This window comes from Rhinolophus sinicus, linkage group LG14, assembly GCF_036562045.2.
Source record: "Rhinolophus sinicus isolate RSC01 linkage group LG14, ASM3656204v1, whole genome shotgun sequence".
NCBI lineage: Eukaryota > Metazoa > Chordata > Mammalia > Chiroptera > Rhinolophidae > Rhinolophus > Rhinolophus sinicus.
The window spans coordinates 38825527-38849684 of NC_133763.1; the positions used below are offsets into that span (position 1 = coordinate 38825527).

At 37.1% G+C, this 24158-nt stretch overlaps 1 long non-coding RNA gene across 1 annotated transcript in view; it reads left to right on the top strand.

Annotated features, from left to right (window-relative positions):
• The window catches only part of LOC141568605 (uncharacterized), a 29054-nt gene extending 24668 nt beyond the window's left edge, over positions 1-4386 (top strand). Inside the window, exon 3 of the long non-coding RNA XR_012491774.1 lies at positions 1160-4386. This is a non-coding gene — a long non-coding RNA (uncharacterized LOC141568605). The remainder of the gene's footprint in view (positions 1-1159) is intronic.
• The last annotated feature ends 19772 nt before the right edge of the window (positions 4387-24158 follow it).

A 24158-nucleotide genomic window follows, 5' to 3' on the forward strand; every position in this document is an offset into this window, starting at 1 on the left:
AACTTATCCAACATTTGTATGTACAAATGTAATGATACATTTGTAAATCATTAACTTATCCAACCTAAAAATTTTACTTTTAGTTTGTCTGCATTCTCAATAATGCCATTCTTTCGAAGTACGTACATTTGTTTCTACTGCCATGCCAAGAGGATCATATAGAGGTTATTTAGCTGTGGGTCACTTTGCAAAGATGGCATAGAAGCCCATTGCAAGTGCCACTTCCCATTTCCCTTGCATCAAGAAGTCACCAGGTGCTCCAAGATTAGCATATTGTAAAATCCGGCTTATAAAGTAATGTACGTCTTCCATTCCACATGTAATGTGTCAAGTCCTCTTTGTATCATTTTCAGCTGGTGTGGTAAATTTAACAGGGGGATAAAGGAAAAAAAGATCTGTATACTGAAACTATAAGACACTGATGAAAGACATTGCAGAAGGCACAGATAAATGAAAAGATATGCATGTTCATGGATCAGAAGAATTAATATTGTTAAAATGTCCATACTCCCCCAAACAATCCACAGATCCAGTGCAACAACTATCAAAATTTCGACAGCATTTATCACAGAAATAGAAAAAAAAGCAACCCTAAAATTCATATGGCCCCACAAAAGACTTTGATTAGCAAAAGCAATTTGGGGGAAGTAGCAGGCAAATATCAGAAGGGGGCAGCAAAGAGCTATCTGGGCTGCAGAAAGCCTCCTAGTGGAGAAAGAGGCGGAAGTTAATTCTATCAAGGTGGATTAAGTTACATGGAAGATGCTGTTCCAAAGGGGTGTCAAATCACATCAGAGTTGTGAACCCAAGTTCACCTCTGACCTTCTGGATAGTATTTGTCTTGGTTTTCTTCCTATCTCTCTGAACATTTCTCCTCAGTTTTCTTGCCTGGATCTTTTTTTCTCTATGTGTCCCTTAAATCCTTATTTTCCAGAGTTCTGTCCTTGGCCTGCTATATTGTTACTTTCCATATTACCCATCTTTAATTTACTCTATATCTTTTCATCCACTCCCACAGTAATAATTACTCTCAATATGCCAACATAACCTGTTTGCATGTAAATCAGCCTTAGTGCCAACTAGAAAATTATGCCATTTCTTGCAACCGGATTTCAAATTACTACCTGTTTTCAACTTAAAAAGTCTCTTCTTCCTCCAGGTTGATGAAATCCCTACGAGTGTTGAAAGTCTCAGTCATTTCTGGTCAACATGGCAGAGTAGGTAAAGGCTGTGTTTGCCTGCTCTCACAACCACATCAAAATTACAACTAAACTACAGAATAACCATGCTTGAGAATCACCTGAAGTGTAGCTGAACGGAAGTTCTACAACTAAGGACATACAGAAGAAGGCAGGGTGAGACTGTTAGGCGGGGAGGTGACATGAAATGAGCTGGCCTCACACCCACATGTGGTGGTTAAAACTCGGGAGGAATATCTCCACTGCAGAGGTCCCCCCTGAGGAGTAAGGGGTCCCAGCCCCACACAGGGTCCCAAGCCCAGGGTTCCAGTGATGAGAAGTAAAATCCCCACAACTCTGGCTGTGAAAAACAGCAGAGATTGTGGCTGAGTGAGACGAAGAACAGTTTCACTCCTCTTGAAAGGCCCACACAAGGATTCACTCACTGATGGACTCACTCTGAGCTCCAGCACTGCTGCAGCAGTTTGAAAAGCATCGGGGACATACAGAAAGGAACTGAATTATCTGGCTTCAAGGTGAGGGCTAGAGGAAGAGCTTTCTCTCTGAAAATGCTGGCAGAAGCTATTATTCCTTTGTTGAGCTCTCCCTGCACCCAGCCTACTTATGCAAGCAGGCACAATATCTGAATCTCCATCAACCTGGCAAAGACTTTTGCCCTGCTTTAGTGATTTCCTAAAACCATGCTCCATCCAGCTTGAGGGCCTACCCAAGCTGTGCCCAGTGGCTTTTCCATAAAAAATGGACTGTCTTGGATCATATGGTAAACTTTCCTAAAATCTCTCAAAGATTCACAAAACCCAAACAAGCAGTAATTGGCCTTGGCCTGCCTCATAATTCTTGCTGAGTATCCCTGAGCCTGTAACTAGTGGCAGCTAGCCTCCATTCAAAGCTTAGCCTCTCTTGGGCAACCCCAAACCCAGCACAGGTGGAAGACATCTACAGATTGCTTTGTGGCTCATGCGAGGTAGCCCTTGGCAGGGCACAGGCTGTGGTTAAACTTGACCTGCAGCAAAGTCCCTCCCAGGAGGCCCTGGGGCTCGAAGTCTCAGTAGCCAGCTTTGGATCATGCCAGATTACCACTTAGCTGCCTATGGGGACAACACACACAAAAGACAAACTTCAAAGGTGCTAGAGCCCTGATAAAACAAATTCTGCACTGTAGGGTCATCCCCTGCACCACAGGTCCTCCACTGTATTCATGACCAGTTCATACAACCTATCAACCCAAGAGTCAGTCCCTCGCATTGATGTGCAAACAACAACCGAGGCTCAACAACAACAGAGGGCACATAAAACCCACACAAGAAACACACCTACAGCACCTGGCTCAGATGACCAGAGAGACTTTGCCACTAAGTCCCACAGGACACCTACTACATAAGGCTACTCTATCAAGACCAGCAGACATAGCAGCTCTATCTAATACAGAGAAACAAACGCAGGGAAGCAGGCAAAATGGGGATACAAAGAAGCATGTCCCAAATGAAAGAACAAAGGATCAGAAAAAGAACTAAAGAAAATAGAGACAAGCAATCTACCAGATGCAGAGTTCAAAACTCTCAATGTTCTTAGTGAGAACTTTGAGAAAGAGATAGGGAAAAAAATGGAAATAGAAAACGTAAAAAAGACCCAGACAGAAATGAAGAACACAATAACTGAAATGAAGAATACATTAGAGGGAATCAACCATAGATTAGATGAAGCCGAAAAATGAATCAGCAATTTAGAAGCTAAGATAGCAGAAAACAATCAGAACAGCAAAAATTAAAAAGAATCCAAAAAAATGAGGATAGTTTAAGGGGCTTCTGAGACAACATCAAGTATACCAACATTGACATCATAAGGGTAGAAAAAGGAGAAGAGAGAGAGCAAGGAATTGAAAATCTACCTGAAGAAATAATGACAGAAAACTTCCTTACGTGGCAAAGGAAATATATATCGAAGCCCAGAAAGCACAAGGTCCCAAACAAGATGAACCCAAAGAGGCCCACAGCAAGACACATCATAATTAAAATGCCAAAGGTTAAAGACAAAGAAAAATCTTAAAAGCAGCAAGAGAAAAGCAGTTAGTTACCTACAGAGAGCTTCCATAAGACTTTCAGCTGATTTCTCAACAGAAACTTTGCAGGCAAGAAGGGAGTGGCAGGAAATATTCAAAGTGATGAAAAGCAAGGACCCACATCTAAGATTACTCTACTCAGTAAAGCTGTCATTTAAAACTGAAGGAGATTTAGAAAACTTTTCAGACAAGAAAAAAACTAAAGGAGTTCATCACCACAAAACCAGTGTTACAAGGAATGTTAGAGGGACTTTTAAATAGTAGCAGGAGAAGGAGAAGGAGAAGGAGGAGGAGGAGAAAACTATGAATAAGGAAATGGCAATAACTACATATCTATCAACAATTACCTTAAATGTAAATGGATTAAGTGCTCCAATCAAAAGATATGGTGGCTGAATGGATAAAAAAACAAGACCTTTACATATGCTGCTTATAAGAGACTCACTTCAGATCGAAAGACACACGCAGATTGAAAATGAAGGGATGGAAAAGGATATTTCATGAAAATGGAAATAAAAATAAATTTAAAAAGCTGGTGTAGCAAGACTACACCAGACAAAATAGACTTTAAAACAAAGCCTAGAGCAAGAGACAAAGAAGGACCCAGTAATCTCAATTTTGACTATTTATCTGAAGAAACACAAAACACTACTTTGAAGGCACATGTGCATCCATATGTTCATGGCAGCATTGTTTATAATGGCTAAGACGTAGAGGCAGCCTGGGTGTCTGTTGATGGATGAATAGATAAACAGGATGTGGTACATATATACAGTGGAATATTGCTCGGCCGTGGAAGGGTATGTGTTTTTGCCATCTGCAGCAGCATCCATGAACCTGGAGGGTATTGTGCTGAGTGGAGTATGTCAGACAGAGAAAGATAGATGCAGTGTGATTCCACTTATGTGTGGATTGTAAAGAAGAAAATGAACAAACAAAATGGAAACAGACTCATAGATACAGAGAACATTTTGATGATTGCCAGATGGGATAGAAGTTGAGGGGATGGGTGAAAAATTGAAAAGAATTAAGAGGTACAAATTAGTAGTTATAAAATATCATGGGGATGTAAAGTATAGAGTAAGGAATATAATCAATAATATTGTAATAACTATGCATAATGTTAGATGGATACCAGATTTATTTTGGTGATAATTTTATAAGTTATATAAATGTCTAATCACTATGCTGCAATATTAGAAATTAATATGATACTGTATGTCAAACTAATTGAAAAATAAAGAACGATTTTTAAGAATCACAATCAAACCAATGGTTGTTTTATTCTTTTTCTTCATTCCCTCAGCCAAGCCACATGTTGCAAACCATAAAAACCAGTCTTATATACTAAGAATTCACAAATCTCTATCACTACCAACTCTTTCAGTACCTAGACTCCATTCCAGTACTATCCTCCAACCATACATTTCCAAGAAAACTACATTATCTTCTCTTTGCTATGCCCAGCATACACTTTCCATTCCTTACTTTGGCTTTTCAGTATTTGAAAATACCTCTTCCTCCTCAAAATGCTCTATGTCAGCTTTAGGGAAGTGTTCTGTTCAGGTTTTTTATTTTTTTATTTTTATTTTTAGCTTCTTATCTATTTTGTTTGTGTGTTTGTTTCAATACTATTTGATAAGTAAATATTGGTATTCAGGAGGGTCACTTCTCTCTCTCTACATCCTCTACATAGATGGTATGGTCAAATTCACAGCTCCAATAGCTATCTATGTTGAAGACTCCCCAGATCTGTACTTATATCCACATATACAATATCTTCACTTAGAGGTCACATGGGCACCTAAAACTAAACATGATCAAAATGTCATGTAACTTCTTCCCTAACCATATTTCTTGGGCTGTATACATATCTGTTAGTAACAGAATCATTTACAACTGCGCAAGCCTGAATATTCAAGTCATTCATGATTCCTTACTCTACATTTCCTGCTTTTATCCCTCACAAAGAGCCAATCCCCTTCCTTTCTTTATCTTCCAAAATACGGATACCCTTCTCTCAATCCTCTGGATTGCTTTTAGAATTATTGTTCCTCCCTTAGGTCACTACAATAAAACTCTTAATAATCAGTTCTACTGTACTTTTATCGATTCCACCACAACCTTCTACAATGTAAACCTGGACAATGCATTACTCCATACATTTCTTTTTAGTTGCTGTACAGAATTTATACAAAAATGTGCAAATTCTTCAAGTCCAATATTTGCTCTTCAACTATTGTCCTAACTAGAGCTCTTACCTCTATGCCTCCACAGGCTTCTCTCCAGCTATAGTAATACAAACAATTTCAATAAGAAAAAACAATAATAATATTGACTGAGTATTTACTATGTGTCAAATACTGCAGTTTCCGAAATATATCAGGTTCTCTCTTGCCAGTTGTCTTAATGCTGGCCACACCTTCTCTCTAGAATAGTGTTGTAGCTCCTAGCCTTCAAACCAGGTAACAATTCTTCCTAAGTCAGGTACCCTGTGTTTGTATTCTCAAGGTGTGTTATGCATAATGTCTTAACACCACAAAATTGTACTGACAAAACCATTAGATACAATTCAAAATGGTTCAAAAATTTATTTTATTTTATTTATTTATTTGAGACTAAAAGCCTGTGGAGTGCACATTGTGGCTTAGTCTGCGGGTGGGGACGTAAGTATAGTTCCAGATAGAGGGACCGTAAGAAGCTAGACTGGGATGCACTGAGAATCAGGAGCAGTTCAGAGGAAGGCAGAACCAGGCGCCAGCCACTGCTGCCTGGCCACTCTTCCCAGATGAATCCAGACCTGGAGAGAACTTGTGCCAGAGGCCTCAGGTCTCAGACTGGGAAACAGTTCACACCACCTCTCAAGCCAACCTCAATCTTCCTCCACACGTCCCCGATCTCCCAGAGTCAGGGTGCAGCAGAGCCTCAACCCAGAGATCCCGCCAGAGGTGGAGAGCAGGGCTGTGTCTCACCTGCGCCGAAGGGGCAGGACCTCCCCAAGACCGGAAGCGGGTAGTGAACTGCGCTTGGCCGTGTGCAGGCGGGAGGTCTAATGCTTTCTTGCAGGCCTAAGGCCCAGCAGCGACTTAGTCTTCTGGAGAGCACCCTGGTTTAAAGGTTTAAAGTTAAATAACCAATCTACCAATGTATTCAACCAAAATATTGGATACACAGCATTATATCATTTACATTTGACACACACGTGTAGATCATTTAAAGGCTTCTAAATATAATTGAGACTTAAATATCTGGATAATTAAGCAGAAATTGAGGTTTTGGCCTTTAGAGACTTGTCCTTAATTATCTTTATCGTTCTTAAAGCAGTGTAGTGATAAATCCTACATTAACTATTATAATATAATTAGATATATATTCACTCCATGTATTACCTTTGGGGAGATTATTGATATCTTGGGTTCAAGGATCACTGAAATCAAGATAGTTTTGTGAGTCTATAGTTGTCCTGACTATATACTGTCGCTGTGGGGACAGAACCAGGAGTGCAGTTTCCAGGCTCTCGGCCTCACGTAGAAAGGTGCTGGCTCAGGTAGTAAATGGACATCAACTGTGATTGGATGGCCATCAGCTGTGGCTTGTTGGCCGTCAGCTGTAACCAGTGAGCCATTGGCCACTAATATAACTGCTGTGGCTACGCTAGCAGAAAAAGGGGGCTAGCAAGAAGATGGTGGCTGAGTGAACAGGAGCAGATTGCAATTAGCATGGCGGAGTGTGGCGGAGTGTGGATTGCGGATTCTGTGGCTGCTGCCTCCTGTGTCTCCAACCCAGCTGCTAGCGAGAATATAGTGGTATGACTCCCCTATCTATGGTTCTGTTGGTGTTCCTTTTTGGCCTCACCATGTCCAGCGTTCTTATGTGGGGAGCAGGAGCTGAGATCCCGCAGGCCACCCCGCACGACAGTCGCTAAAGATTTTTTTTTAAATGAAAGGTAAATCCCACCGTTTTTTCTAGGGAACTCCATTTTAAATGTCAAGTTATATTTAGAATAAGCCCAACTCTCAGGCATGTGAGTGAGATATCATCCTATTGCCTTGCGGGAGACCCTGCTCACTGCGCCATTTGTTTTGCAGGGCGGCCTACGGGGCCTCTGGTCCCGCTCCCCACTTAAGAACGGAGGACATGGTGAGGCCAAAAAGGAATACCCACAGAGCCATGGATAGCTGAGTCATACCACTATATTCTCTCTGGCAGCCAGTGGAGGTACACGCAGTAGTAGCCACATGATCCACAGTCCACCATTCACTTCTCTGCCTGCCAACCAACCAACCAATCAACACAGCCCTGCAGTTACATCAGTAGCCAATTGGCTAACTGGTTACAGCTGACGGCCAACCAATCACAGTTGATGGTCATTCACTACCTGGGCCAGCACCTCCCCACCCGCAGACGAGAGCCTGGAAACTGCTCTCTGGGACTCTGTCCCCACACTGGCATAGAATATTATAGGCAGATTTTCTCAGCTTAATACAGAAATAAGTGAGACCTCATTGTCTTGAATTTCTACACCATTGCAATATGCAGTAGCTAAAACAAAGGACAAATGTTATTACTTATATTCATTTTAAGCAACTTTTGGCTATGGAAAGGTCTCTACATTTTCTTTATATGTTTTAATTCTTTAATACTATGCAAACCATTTGCTAGCATGTTCAAGCCACTTTGGAACATGGTTTCAACAGTTTTATTCTTTTTTTTGTGAAAAGGTAATCTAAGTATCTGACTGTAGCAGGACAAAGTACATCAACACTCATCAAAAGTAACTTAAAAAAAACATAAAGAAGATGTCATAGGAATGGCGGCAGCGAGGTGGTTTTCTTGAGTTCTCCTTTGGAACTTACCACAAATTGAACATCTATAACCCATCAAAGGACTCTCTGCTCATCACACAGAACAGCTAAGAGACTCCTATGAGGATTACTTGAAGGTGGGCAAACTGGGCAAGCAGGGGAAGAGGGGAGGAAGTAGAGTGCAGACACAGCCCGCATCTGTGGCTGCGGAGACGCAGGGGTCCCAAGACAGAACAGAGACCACCAGAACCAGGAGGTGGGCTCTTTCCCTGAATCCCACAGCTGATCTCTCCTGTCAAGAGAGCAGCATATCCAGCCTTTGAGGCAATAACGTCAGCTGAGACCTCCAGCTGGGCCCTAGATCAGACAAAGGAGGTAAACTCCATACCTGGGCCACTCCCCCCACTCTCCAAATCCTACCCCAGCCCTTCCAGAGACTCAAACCAGCCCCTGAACTGAGTAATGTCAGATTACAGAGGAGCAGTAGTGCTCAGGATCCAGGAAGACCCAACTTGCAGCTGCTTTGACCAAGGGAAGAGGCTGGGAAGAGAGTGACACAGCTGGGCTGGGAAGACTGCTTCATCCCCAGCCCCAACCTTTTCTGGCCTGCTAAGGGCAGGACAATTACAACAGCTGAGATGTTCCCAGGGGACAGCAGCCAGTGGCAGAGGCAGCTCTGGGCTTTCAACAGCTCAGAAATTTCGCGCCCTCCACACACACACACACACACACACACACACACACACACCCATGGAAAAAGTGACCTAAGACTCAGGATACCTGAGCACCAGGCTCCCTGGGTTAATCTCAGTGCGCGTATGTACAACCAAGAGCAGAAATTGCACTGACTTTGTAAAAACTACCATCCAGACCCCTCAGCCCCACTCATCTAGAACTGCAGTCCCAGGGTCACTCTGGGAACCAGGTGACCGGCTGTCGTGCGGGGGACGCTGCTCATTGCGCCATTTGTCGTGCGGGGTGGTCTGCGGGGTCTCTGCTCCCGCTCCCCACATAAGAACGCAGGATATGGTGAGGCCAAAAAGGAACACCCACGGAGCCATAGGTAGGGGAGTAATACCACTAGGGTCTCACTGGAGGCTCGGTTCACACGACGTGCAACCTGCTGTCCGCTTTGCTGCCAATGGACCGGCTCTCCATCACTATCCTCGACTCTCCTCCATAGGCGCGACAGTTATATTAGTGGCCAATGGCTCAATGGTTACAGCTGACGGCCAACTAGCCACAGCTGAAGGCTATCTACTACCCGAGACAGCACCTTTCCACATGAGGCTGAGAGCCTGGAAACTGCTCTCTGGGGCTCTGTCCCCACACCGCTCTGCCTGCACAAGACACAGAGGACTCTGGTACAGCAGAGGACAACCTGGAGATTAATTGGTGAGCTTAAGCCAAGACTGGCACTGCTTTTTTTGTTTTGTTTTGTTTTTATATCTTTGATAGTTTTGCCTGTGTTGAGTGTGGGTTATCGGTTGTTTTTACATGTGACTGTATTTGTTTTTTTCTTTGTTGTTGTTGTTGTTGTGCTTGGTGATTTGCTTTGTTCTGAAGTTGCCCTACACCAGGGCCCAGCCCAAGAGGCACAAGATTCAACACACCCAGAGGTCAACTCCAGACCAAACCAGAGTACTACCAGGTTTGACCTACAAGTGACACACCCAGAGGGAATGCTCTACAGGCACAAGAGCCCATAAAGGCCAAGCCTCATTTAAGCTGTCAACCCTCACGCAGCAGGTCATCCACTGTGGGTAGAGCCAAGTCTCACAACTAGTCAGCCTAGGAGTCAATCACACCTACTGACAAGCCAAAAGCAATTAAAGCTCAACTTGAACAGAACAATATACACAACACAAGGGTCACCTTTGGAGCACATGCACAGGAGAATAGGGAACTGGTGCAAGTCAAATATAAAGGACACATACTACATAAGATAACCCAGCAAAAACCAAGAACCCTAGGGGATCTACCTAATACATTGACGCAAACACAGAGAGTCAGCCAGAATGGGGAAACAAAGAAACATGTCCCAAATAAAAAAACAGAAGAAAGCTCCAGAATTGGAACCAACTGAAATAGAGGTAACCAACCTATCAGAGACAGAGTTCAGAACACTGAGGATAAGAATGTTTAAGGAGCTTAGTGATGACATAAAAAAGGATAGAAAAGTCATAACAAACAACCAGTTAGGACTAAAGAATACAATAACTGAAATAAAGAACACACTTGAAGGAATTACCAGCAGGTTAGATGAGGCAGAAGGTCGAATTAGCAACTTAGAAGACAAGTTAGCAGAGATCACCCAAACGGAACAACAAAAAGAAAAAAGAATGAAAAACAATGAAAATGGTTTAAGAGACCGCTGGGATAACATCAAGCACAACAACATGCACATCATAGGAATACCAGAAGGTGAAGAGAGGGAGCAAGGCATCGAGAACATATTTGAAGTAATAATGACCGAAAACTTCCCTAACCTGGTGAAGGAAACCGACATACAAGCCCAGGAAGTGAGAGAGTTCCAACCAGGATAAACCCAAACAGGTCCACACCAAGACACATTATAGTTAAAATGGCAAAGGTTAAAGACAAAGAGAGAATCCTAAAAGCAGCAAGAGAAAGACAACAGGTTACATACAAGGGAACTCCTATAAGACTATCAAATGACTTTTCTACAGAAACTTTGCAGGCCAAGAATAAACCTAAAACCAGGGTTTAAGAAGTAGGAGCTTAAATACTATTGGTGGAAAAGGTGGTGTGTTTTTTTTGTTTTTTGTCTTTAGTGTTTTTTTGTTTTTTTTTTTTTGGTTTTTTATTAGTTTCAGGTGTACAAACCAATGTAATAGTTAGACATTTATCATTTATATCCCTCACACTGTGATAACTCCTCTCTCCCATCTATTACTCCTCTGACATTGCATACAGACATTACATTTCCACTGTCTCTATTCCTAATGCTGTACTCCGCTTCTTGTAAATACATAGATATAGATATAGATATAAAATTATAGTTGACATTCATTATTGTTCAGCTTCAGCTTCAGGTGTACAGTGCAGTGATCAGGCATCTACATCATCCCTGAGGTGGTCTCCCTGAATGAAATAAGTGTCCATCGGATAACCTACAAAATCTTTACAACATTATTGATTACATTCCCCAAATACTAAGAGCTCTTTTACTTATAATTGAGAAATTAAAATTGTTCTCTTTCAGATCACATATGCCTAAACTAGGAATATGAAAATCAGCTTTGTTAACAAATTTTTTAGGAATGTATCTGCATTTATTTTATAAGACATAGTATTAAAAATAAAAATCATACTAAAAACACGAGTAGGTTAAGTCCATTTATTTTAATAGCAAGAACTAATGAGTTACGAGGGAAGATATTTTAAATCACCTTTACTTTAAGGATGATGTTTGAATCAAGAAGAGGAGAAAGTCAACATGACCTGTGAGGGTCCCAGAACTCAGTGTGCCATGTGCAGGGAAGGCAAGTTGAGCAAGGCAGATGCAATAATGACTATGCCCAAGCCAAAAATATGTTTGATCCAAATGAGTGCAGCTCAGACATAATACTATTTCAAAGATACAAGGAGACAATAATGAGGAAATGTTAAAGAAAGTCCACTTTGATTCAGAAAAGTATCTAAGGGCTCCTTATTTTTACTTCCTAAACATATTGTGCCTTTCATTTCATTCATTTCAAACTTTATATTAAAATTATATGTTGGAATGACTGTATCCTCCACTACTCTACAGGCATGGGAAATACGTTTTTTCTTTGTTTTCAATTATTGTTTCAACATCTAGCTCACTGTTTGGCATGTGGTTGGTTCTAAATACAGGCTAAGGAATGAATCCTCGAGTCACAAAAGGTAGACTGGAGTTGAAGCTAAACCACCCAGAACCTCCCTTTGGGACTGAGATACTCATTTCCCCAGATGTTGGATGTGAGTGCTGCTAATACCTCTTAGCAGAGTCCCTGCCAGACATTGTCTTCAGCAGAAGAGGGCTGCTTTACCAAAGTCACTCTCCCATTTCAGAAGTTTCCTATATCCAAAGACTAGTCCATGTAGTGTAGGAAGCCCAAAAAGATTCCTTTAGGGATGGATAACTACGAAAGGCCATACCAGCTCTAGAAATACCTATGCTATTGGTGAGGTCTTTGTTGCAGTGCATCATGGCTCCACTCTTCTCTATCCATTCCTCCCTTTTGTTGCCTCCACATGTGTAGATCCCAAGGGTACTTTCAACAGACTTTTTTACATACCAGTTTTGACAATTAATTTCACGAACTTGTTGCAACAATGTTGCTAAACTTTTTTGATATCAGAGGGATTATTCATTATGAATTTGTACCAACTGGACAAACAGTTAACCAAGTTTACTATTTGGAAGTGCTGAAAAGTCTGCATGAAAACGTTAGACAAAAATGACCTGAACTTTTCACCAACAATTCATGGCTCTTGCGTCATGAAAATGGACCAGCTCACACAGCACTGTCTGTGAGGGAGATTTTAGCTAGTAAACAAATAACTGTATTGGAACGCCCGCCCTACTCACCTGCTCTGGCCCCCAATGACTTCTTTCTTTACCCAAAGATAAAGGAAATATTGAAAGGAAGACATTTTGATGACATTCAGGACATAAAGGGTAATGTGACGAAAGCTCTGATGGCCATTCCAGAAAAAAGTTCCAAAATTGCTTTGCAGAGTGGACTAGGCACTGGTGTCAGTGCATAGCTTCCCAAGGGCAGTGCTTCGAAGGTGACTGTAGTGATATTCAGCAATGAGGTGTGTAAGGCTTTTTCTAGGATGAGTTCGCAAACTTAATTGTCCTGCTTATATGCATCTTCATCTCTGGATATTCTTTAAAGAATCTGACCTAAAACAAGTATGAGAAGTATGTGAAAGCTGTGATATATTTTGTCAGAATATCAAATGATACTTATTACAAACTCTGTTATATATTCTCTATATCTAGACTTTTGTTTGAAGTACTTATGTTTTTTTAAATTAGCCATTAGTATGACAACTATTGCCAGAGATTCCACTGTTCCTCTGAGCAAATTACCTGTCCTTTTACAGCAGCAGCCCATAAAATTGAAGTGTAAAACAGACAAACCAATTTTTCAAATAAATTTGCAGAGACTTCAGCCAAAAGTAAGACAGAAGTAGAAGGGTTATGGTTCACACAAGAGAGAAATAGAATTTCTGCTTGGACTGCTAACAAGAACTTGAGATAATATATGAACTGATAACAACAGTATCTCTTATTTTCAGGGAAACTGTCTTTATGTTTCATTTATCTGGTTATCAAAATACACCGAATAGTTGAATAGTATTCAATTATCCACTAGGAAAAATATTGGTATGTTTTCTCCATCCTACCTGTAGTCCACAAATAATACATGATGTAATGCAGATTCTCATAGACAAGTTTTTAGTGTTTAATTACAGACATTATTTTATCCTTCATTCTTGACATGCTTACATCCATTTTCCTTATAGGATTTCTCATTTTTATTTTTCTGATTTTCATCTGTCTTCATGTTAATTGTTTTGCATATGCATTTTGTTTTCTGCAGTTATAATGTTCATAATATCCTTCTTTGACGGTCCAGCCTACAGAATAAATCCAAACCTCTTAACAAAGACAAGAATTTTTAAAATTGGGTATTTCATTTCATACTAATGACTCAGTGGCCTGGACTATTTCCTAATTACTCCACACATACACACAGTATTGAAGTTCTGTGGTTTTCTCACTCACACTTTCTCATTTAAACTTTTCTTCCCTGGCTCTTAAATTCATACCTACAACCCAGTTATACGTTCTTTCCAAGGACTTATTGACACATCTAAATTATAGACTTTATAATTTATAAATAAATAATAAATCCTCTTTCAACATCTTTGTACTAACATATTTACAATTACACATTTTTACTCTCTTTAATATTTTTATTTAAAAACATAACATAGACAATGAAAGATATATGTCCAAAATGTCTATATTTTTAATCATAATTTCGATCACTTCTAGTTTTCAACACATCCTCATCCAAACATTTGAGAGTATTTATTTTAATTCTATTTTTTTGTTTTAAAATGTAATCTTTAATCAAATTGAATTTGTTGAATAGTGTGAGATAATTATTTAAATTAATTCATTTTCTCAAATTTAAAGCCCATATTTCCAATATTGTTTAATAACTATTACCTTTCCTTCCAATTAATTTGGGATTTCTACTTTATTGATTGTCAAATTCTTTTATATTTTAAAATCTCTTTGGGGAGAGGTTGTCTGTTCAATTTTTCCATTTGCCCATGTTATCAAGGATTTTTTTTAAATCATGTGTTTGAACCCCAAATTACCATGAAGTTGAAATTCAAATGACTTTGAACAGCTAATAACATTAAGTTTCATCTTCTTTAAAATGGAATATTTATGATTAAATATTACTGTGAGGAGGAAATGTTAAGTTTATATTATGTCCACCACCAGAATCAGAAAATGATAATCCCTTACTGTTTATCCACTATATTTTTTGGCTGCCCATCTCTTATTTGAAACCCAAGAACCCAGAGAACAAGAACCCAGCATTTTAGTCTTATTTTTTCTTGAGTATCTAATATGCACATAGTGAGTGTCATAGCACTTAGTGGTAAGTAAATATCTGTTAAATAAATAATATTTAATAAGCAAGATTTTGTTAAATAAATGTAAATATCCTCTTTGCAGTATTTATTCCACATTATGAAAGATAAATATATTTTTTAGTGTATCAAAAGAGTTCAAAATATACTGAAAATTACGCTTTGTTAAATTTAGATAACAGTGATTAATAATATCTAGGAAATTATAAGACAACTTTATATATAAAACCTGACCTTAATCATGTAATCTTGCTCTTAAATATCTTAGCTCTTAGGTACTATATTAAAACTTTGGGCATATAATTATATTCTATGTCAAATAATTATCAAAATAAATAACAGGAAAGGTTTGGTTTTCCCATATTCATATACTATTACAAATACAAGTGTGATGCATTTGCATTAAAGTGTAAATGTTATCATTCACACATATCCAACATTTTCTAACCTGACTTTTTCCTATTGATAATTTTGCATTCCGCAGTTTCATTATTTTTTAAATGAGGTGCTTACTGCTTTATCATCATAAATTTTCCTATCTAAAATACTTTTATTCTTAAAACTCCATCTTCATATTTCAGTGTCAATAGTCCTTAGTCTTTATAGATCAATGCTAGTATATATTGATCTCAGTTTTCAGAACCTACGTTTCCACTTAGAGAAATAGTAAATTGTTAAAGGAGGAGTGATGTCATTGATTTCATCATTGTTTCTGCCTTGTAATGTCAGCAACTTAACTTGCTTCAGCATAAATGAATCTTAATCATTATATTCAAAGACAATTCCTTGACTCTCCCACCCCCAAAGCATTCTTGGGTTCACTCCATATTTTTTAATAGTGTTAGTTTTTTTCCTATATCCACTTGGGTAAAGACCTGTAGTTAATATGCAGAGCATCTCAGTTTGTAATCAGTACTTCTGAAAGGTTGTTACCAATTTTCTCTAAGGACCCTACAAATCCTGAATCAGGAGGAAATGCCATGCCAATCTAACTATTCCTTGCCCTCAGCCTCACATCCATAACAAAATTGTATACCTACTCTCGGTGCAATCACCAATAGTTTACTAAAAAAGTATATGATTTTGTTTATGCTATTACAATGGCATATACACATATATGTATATACATAACCACAAATTATATATCTATATCTATATCTATATCTATATCTATGTCTATATCTATATCTATCTATATCTATATCTATACACTCTGCATACACACATATTGATATATAACACTTAAAATATTTGTACTATATAAGTTCTATTAACTTGTTTAGCAATACATGTTGCTTGAGGATATCCTGCCTTTCATTAAGCAGCCCTTCTGGGGCAATCTATCCTTAGATTTTTCCTTTAAAGAGTTGCAAGACTGATAACTCTGTAGTAAGTGCAAAATGCTTCATAGTATTTAAAATACTATCACAGGGAAGTACAACTTGTTCAAAGTTCTTTGTGTCCTATTTAAGTCATTAATTAGCTTCTTTTATAAAGAAACATTAAAACCAGAGGGGAAGGGTAGAAATACATTGACAGGGAAAATTTCTAAACTCTTAGGAATTTAGGGTTCATTCTGTTTATACATGGGTGTTATAAAAGCATAGAGCTACCTTACAAAAAGTGCTTCATGACTGACTATTGGGGTTCAAAGAATGTAAAATAATAAAACACGCAGAAGTTTTAAGTGACTAATAAATTTGAGCCCAACACATTGTGTTATGTAGGTTAAATCTGAAAGGAGAAAAATAGAAAAAAGTGTTCCCAGGTTTGGATAAATTTGTAACATTCTCTGTCTCAAAAACAAACAAACGAAAAAACCCACATAAGTTCCATACTGTAGATTATTTAATACGTTATTTATTCCTATTTGTGTTACACTGCTTTGTGGTATCTTATGCTAGTCTTTTATAAGTATAGGTAGAAAATGTCTTATAAATTTTCTTATACAAGCTGATGGCATTCTCATGCTGTGGGGACAGAGACAGGAGTGCAGTTTCCATGCTCTCGGCTTCACGTGGAAAGGTGCTGGCTTAGGTAGGAAATGGCCATCAACTGTGATTGGATGGCCATCAGCTGTGGCTTGTTGGCCGTCAGCTGTAACCAGTGAGCCATTGGCCACTAATATAACTGCTGTGGCTACGCTAGCAGCAAATGGGGGCTAGCAAGAAGATGGTGGCTGAGCCTGTAAACGGCGCAGTGAGGGTTGCGAACAGTGTGGCTCCTGCCTCCTGTGTCTCCAACCCAGCTGCCAGCGAGACTATAGTGGTGTGACTCCCCTACCTATGGCTCCGTGGGTGTTCCTGTTTGGTGTCACCATGTCCTGTGTTCTTATGTGGGGAGCGGAGCTGAGACCCTGCAGGCCGCCCCACAGGACACATGCTATATTTAATATTTTGCAAAAATAAAAAGATAAATAATTATGATAAATCTTAAATACTTTATACAGAAGAAAAACACACTTGAAAGACAAAAAGACAGAGTATTAGTTAGGAAAGGCCAACAGGTTAACTCAGTTCACAACTGAAACAGTGCAAGCAACCAGTCATTATACCACAACTAAAGAAAACAAAACACATCATCAACTAGAGGGGAAAAGGGGATTGAAAACCAATCATGCTTGGCATTAATGGTTTCCGTGCTCTCAAAGAATATAAATCTTTCAAGCTGAAAATAAAAAAGATGCAATTATAAGTAAATAAATATTTAGATGTAAAGTTGGCATTCTTTTTGTTGTTGTTAAACATTTAGCTTGTTATTTAACAAAACACGCATTTTTAAATCATTAAATATAATTATTGTATCACTAGAATTATTTTATAATAACTTAATGCTCTTCCAAATGACAAAGAAACTTGCTTTGGATATAATAAAACCTTCAATTACATTGGATTTTATGAATTATGTCTTTATGTATTGATGTCTATTAGAAAATGAATTCACTTAAGATTCAGCACTTGATTATTTCAAAATAGACTTCAGAAAACGTTCTAGATAGAGGAACTATCAGCTTAGAGTGGATGTTTCTTTCATCCTTTTTCACTGTGGGTAAAATAATTTTAATGTGTCATTTTGAACTGATGAAACAAATTAGTAGAATTACTTCACAGAAACGGGTTTAGCAAAATTTTACTTTTTATTTTCTATTGGAAATATAGAAGAGAAAAATTCCCAATTCTTTTTGGTTATGTTAATATTTTTATTTAAAAATTAGTATGTGACCTTTATACAAATAAAACATGAATTCTATATTCATATATATGTATACATTCATGTATGCATTCATACATTCATACATCATGATCTCAACCACCAGCAGTTCTTTCTGGAAAGTCCATGTGGAAAAGGCACTGTAAATGATTTCTGGCTTACAGACAGAAAAAAAAAAAAAGAAGAAGGAGAAAAAAAGATGGAGGCCTTCAGTTTGACAGCCCCAAAGAAACTGAATGATGCCAATGACCTGGGAAACATGGAAACAGATCCTTCTTCACAAGCGGAATATCCTTGGCTGACACCTGGTTTTCAGCCTTGTGGTGGCTCAAGCTAAACTCTCCCTGGATTCATGATCCACAGAAACTCTGTAATAAGAAATATATGTTATTTTACGATACTAAGTTTGTGGTATGATTGTTATACAGCAGTACGCCATCATTACCTAATGGTGAGAGCAAATGGGATAACTAAATGCAGAAAGTGAATGGACTCTTCTGAGGGAGATCACAAGACAACTATCGTGGTTTTTGTTCCTTTTGAGCAGTGGAAAGCAGAGAAATTCATAAATTGATTTTCCTCCCTCCCTCCCTCCCTCCCTCTTTCCCTTCCTTCCTTTTTATGCTTTCTTTCATTTTTTCCCGTCTCTATGTTTTTAATACAAAATAACTGATTTACTCTAATGGTTTTAATGATCATATCACCAAATCTACATCTTAAATTTTGATATTTCTCCCAGGAGCTTTGCTTTCTATCTAGGTTTTCAACAAGGAGACTGTTTATGGCAAATGCTATTAAACAATTTTATTTCCCCACGACTACTAATTTTGAAAGAAAAGTTTTAAAAGTTTAAAACTAGGATGTACAGGGAACCCCCGTATAACATGGCACTTCTACAACATGGTTTCGCTCTAACATGGTTCGAGAATTGGGGGAACCCCTCATACAACACGGCATCCTAGAACACGGTTTCTCTCTAACACGGTTTGAGAATTAGAGAAATCCCCGAGCAACACAGAGCGTAATAAAAGCTTTTAAGCAAAAGACATCTCATTTGAAATTTTTCATTCAAGCATGGATGTCGTATCAGATTTGACTGCACATTTTCCTAAATGAAGATCCTTCCACTGAAAGAAGCACAAAGTTTAAGAGAGAACTTCACAAGTGCTTAGCACCATGTAACGAAATTTATAAAGATCTCTCAGCCAAAAGCAAGCAATCTAAAATAACAGATTTACTTTTGCAAAAAATACAGAATAGAAGTCAAGACAATGCTGAAGAAAGTTCAGAGGATGAAATACCTTGTCAAAAAGAAAATGCTCTCGGTTAATGGTTCTTAGTAGTGATGAGGAAGAAAACATTATTTAATACATATTAATATGTTATGCTTTTGGTGAAAATTGCTTTAATAAAGATATTTCTCATAATTATAAAAATATAATAGTATATATATTTTTTTAATTTGTTGACCGTAATCCCCTTTTTTTGTACTAGTTGTTTGTTTCATATAACACGGATTCGCATAAGACAGCATTTTTAGGAATCTAATAACCATGTTACATGGGGTTGCCTGTATTTAAAACCTATATTAAAACTCAGGCACCACATTCAGGGTGTGTTACATTAATTTTCAAAATGATTGCTTTGTGATAGGTGCAGGTTTGAAAGGGCTTGTCAGTTTAACTGAAATATGGGAAAACAAAAACAACATGTATTTAGCTGAGAATGTGTTCATAAGCTTTACTGGAAAAGTATTTAGCAGTTTTAGATACATATAGTTTTAATATTAATTAATATTAATTTAATTACATAATTCTGTATTTTTATTATCCCAAATATTCAGAATTGTGACACAAATAATTATTTCAATAAAAGATTCCTATTGAAATGTACTATTTCAACAAGTGAAGAATTTCCATGTATAATCAAAACAATAAATATCTTATTTAATAGTTATAGTCCAAGGACTGTGTTGTTCTAAAATCAGAGTTTTTCTCTGAATGAAACTTGTTAATTTTAATCCAGCATTAGAAACATAATTTTGAAAGATTTAGTATTACAGAGTGAAAACTGTGTATAAAACATTAAAATTCTCAAACTATGCAACTAATTTACTTATTTATTTTGATACATTATAATGAAAGAAAGGCAATCTGGTTTATATATTCAACAGGTGAAAGTGTAATTACTGTACATGTTAACGTTAGTTCTTCTGAATACAGCCTGAGAAAAATGGTTTACAACTATATCTTTTATCTACTTATTACAAAAATGTGTTGTGAATATTTTTGAATGTTTGTTGTTATGGAAGTGTATTGAGGGGGGAAAAAGTGAAACTAAGGCTCAGAGATCGTATTATATCAATTCTGTAGTTCAGAATGAACTGATAGATGTCTGCCATTAAGTAATATAGAACCACTAAAGCTAACATTTGTCTCAGTCACAGGGTAAAAAGGATAGAAGTGTAACACATGAACTACAGTAAGCTATAACTCTTTAAGAAAGTGTTGCTATGAAAGCATTGACAAAAACGGAACCACAGAAAGGCATTCATGGGTAAATTGGGATATATTGTCAACTATGTAGTTCTGACCCTGGTTGATTTCACATTTTTAATGCCTATCCATAAACAGTTTTGACTGATAGCTTAACTGATTTCTTCAGTCATCATGATATCCTTACTATACCTAGCTTATCTGAAGATTGTCTTTCACAGTCTTATTGGTGATGATGTCATGAAGTTTTCACTATTATCCTATTCATCGTTTTTGTTCTAAACCAAATATTGATATAAACTGCAATTGAGACTTTATATTACGCACAGCATTTTGTTCCACTGGTTCATTTTCCAATTCTACAATTAATGTACAGACAGATGGCTTTCAAATAGAGGAAATGTCTTTTTCATCATTGTTATGTCATGATGCTTATCAAAGTTCCTGTATAATTCGAATAAAATGTACAAATTAATCAAGATACCTAATGATTGGCCCCCATTAAGGTAATCATTTAGCATGGATGGAAATGATTTCTGCTTTCTTCCTTGTCTATAGTAGCCAACTTTAAGGAAACTGAAATATCTTTTCCACATTTATTCTCTAAACAAGAATAAGAGGGCCCATATTGTAGTAAGTAATCACCATTGCAGGTGGTTGTACTGGCTGAAATTATAAATATTTTTCAAATACTGTTATGCTTTAGATGGCTTATTGAAAAAAAGTTGTGTGTTTGGAGAATATACATTATGTGTGAGTTTGCTATTGAAATACCAAACAGCCTATATTAAATCTATTGCAGACAATGGATATTTCTGTTGATGTTGCTGTAACCTGTATTTTGTAAATGGTATAAATTCTAATCTACGAATTAATATAAGAATACTAATTTCTTTCTAAACTCTATAGTTAGCATGATTGTTATGAAATTCACGTCTCATAAATGTCTAATCACTATGTTGTACACCTGAAATTAATATATTGTATGTCAACTGTAATTGAAAAAAAAATTATAATTCATTTAAAATACTAGAAAAAAAAATTCACTGCTAGATTTCTATCACACTACCAAAATATCAACAATGGCCATGACAGGCAACTAATGACATTGAAAGAGGATTAGACTTGAAGACAGGTAATCTGAGTCCACCTCAGCTCTGCTGGCACTAGTTTAATGTAATTTTCAAGTTAACTCCTTTGGGTCTCAGTAAATTGATCTATAGAATGTCAATTGTCATGCAACTTCTCTCTCCTCTACCTGTAGGATTCCTGTGAATTTTAAATTAGACAATGCATGTGAAAACATTTAGAATAATATATAATAGAAACTAAAAAATTACTGAATCTTGAATTATTAATATTTTTCTTTATTTATTCTTAACACATATAAATACTGGTAGTGGGTATACTTGCTGTTATACTGCAAATAAAGATTGACCATTCCCAAACTCCTATCTGTCCCTGAGTTCTAGACCTACGTACTATGTATTTAACCATATATATATATATATATATATATATATATATATATATATATATATATATATATATATCTTTAACCTTAGTGTCACAGAGGCATTTCAAACTCAATATACCTGAACTGTATCGACCTCATATTTCCTTCCTTCTATTGGACCTGTACTACATCCCCAAATCAGATCCTCCATTTGCAATCTCCCCTATAACTGGTGACACCATCTACTCATTTACTTGAGCCAGATATTCATCTTTGATGGATCCTTTCCCATCACCTCTCACATCTATCATATTGCTATTTTCTTAAGTCAGTTTGCCTTAATTATTTCCATACTCTCTTGATTAACTAACTTGCCTCTAATCTCCCTTTATGTTTTCTATACATTTGCAACCAGAGTAATCTTTCTTAACTTTACATCTGATCATATATCTCCCCTGAACAATTTCTTCATGTTTCCCCATTGTCTTCAAGATAAAATATAAATGTATTATAGATATGTACATTTGAAACATATATAATTTTACTAATCAGTGCCACCCAAATAAATGTAATTAAAAAAAGAAAATGCAACAACCAAAACTAAGAACTGATACATAAATATAAATGGCTCAGCACAATATGAAAGAAACGTTCATGATGTTGAAACTTTCCCGTTTTCACAGCTTTGTTGTATTTTAGTCACACAAATAATGGAAGTGCCTAGATTTATTTTAGTCTTCTAGGTCTATCGTACATGTTTTGCTGTAAATTAAATATTCTTTATCTTGCTTATTGTTTCCTATCTTTGAAGATTTTATTAAGACAGAGCTCAGGTTATATTCTTTGGAAAACAAATGCTTATTCTTTCCACTTCTCCACTTGACTAACCTTTGTTTGATTAGGTATCTTTCCTATATGTTACCACAGCACTTCTATATATCTCTTCTATCTATCAATCTATCTATCTATCATCTATCTATCTATCTATCTATCTATCTATCTATCTATCTGTCTGTCTTTAACTCTTATCTGTCTATATTGCAATCATTGATCTCCAGCATTAATCTTAATCTGTAAGGTCTTTGATTGCATAGAGCCACATCTTACTTATATTCGCATGTATTGTTGAATGAATAAATGCATGAATGAATGTTTCAAAAAGCAATGCAGTAAATATCTGAATTTCAATCAGACCTATAAAGTAATTCAAGGGGTGAGCAACTAGAATACAGTGCTAATTTTAACACAAAATATGTTATAAGCACATTTTATTGAATCAAACTATTTATACACGCAAACAAAGAAAGGGTACTCTTGTATGGAGGGACAATAAAGAGCAATTTTTAAATATCTGTCTGCAGATAATTAAGAAATAGGTGCAAAACTGGTAGAGGGGACCTTAACAATAATCCACCTGATCTGCCTTTGAACTTAATCTGCACTTCTATGTTAATAGGCAACTCATAATTAGCATAAACATAAAATGCTAGATTTTGTCTCAAAACAAACATGTTCATTTTAAAATTTCTCCCAGCTCAGGTATTGGCACCATGATTCATTTAATTGCTCAGCTAAACATGCTAGCAATTTTTTCTGTACCTAGATTTCCTTTAATCCCCCTATACAATTTCAATAAATAATTATGGATCATGATATGTATGATTTATCAAGCTGTGGCTGGAGATAGACACAAGATAAAATGACAATTCTAATTTCAGGTTGCTGGGTGCAGATAGTGTAGTAAGGACTACACCAGAGGAAGGTGCCAAGTGCCGTGGAGTGTAGAGGAAATGGAAGATTTTACATGATCAGATCCATCTGTAAATTGCTTTAGAAGGAATACAAGCTACAGAATGTAAAATTAGTGAGGAGCTAATCGTAACTGTTCAAACATGAGAGTAAAATATTTAAACTAAGGAGGAAAGTCCTTTTTAATAAGTGTGATTTAATGTCAAACTGGGAATTAGTCAACGCTAACAGGACATGTAATAGTGAAACAGAATACCAGTGTTCTGGAAGGTCTTGGTCAACTGTGCTGGACAACTCAAGTATTCTGATATTTGGAACAACCTAAAATAAACAAAATGTTCTGAGCTTTTTAGGGGGCCCAGGGATTACTATTGGAGCCTCATCTCTTCATGTCTCAGCAATTAAAGAGACTTGTAGAAGGTGTTATGAAAAAAAGAAAAATGCTTAACAGTGATGATTTAGGCCTCGAGGTTTTAAAAAAATTGACTAAATTTATAGAAAGAACAGAGG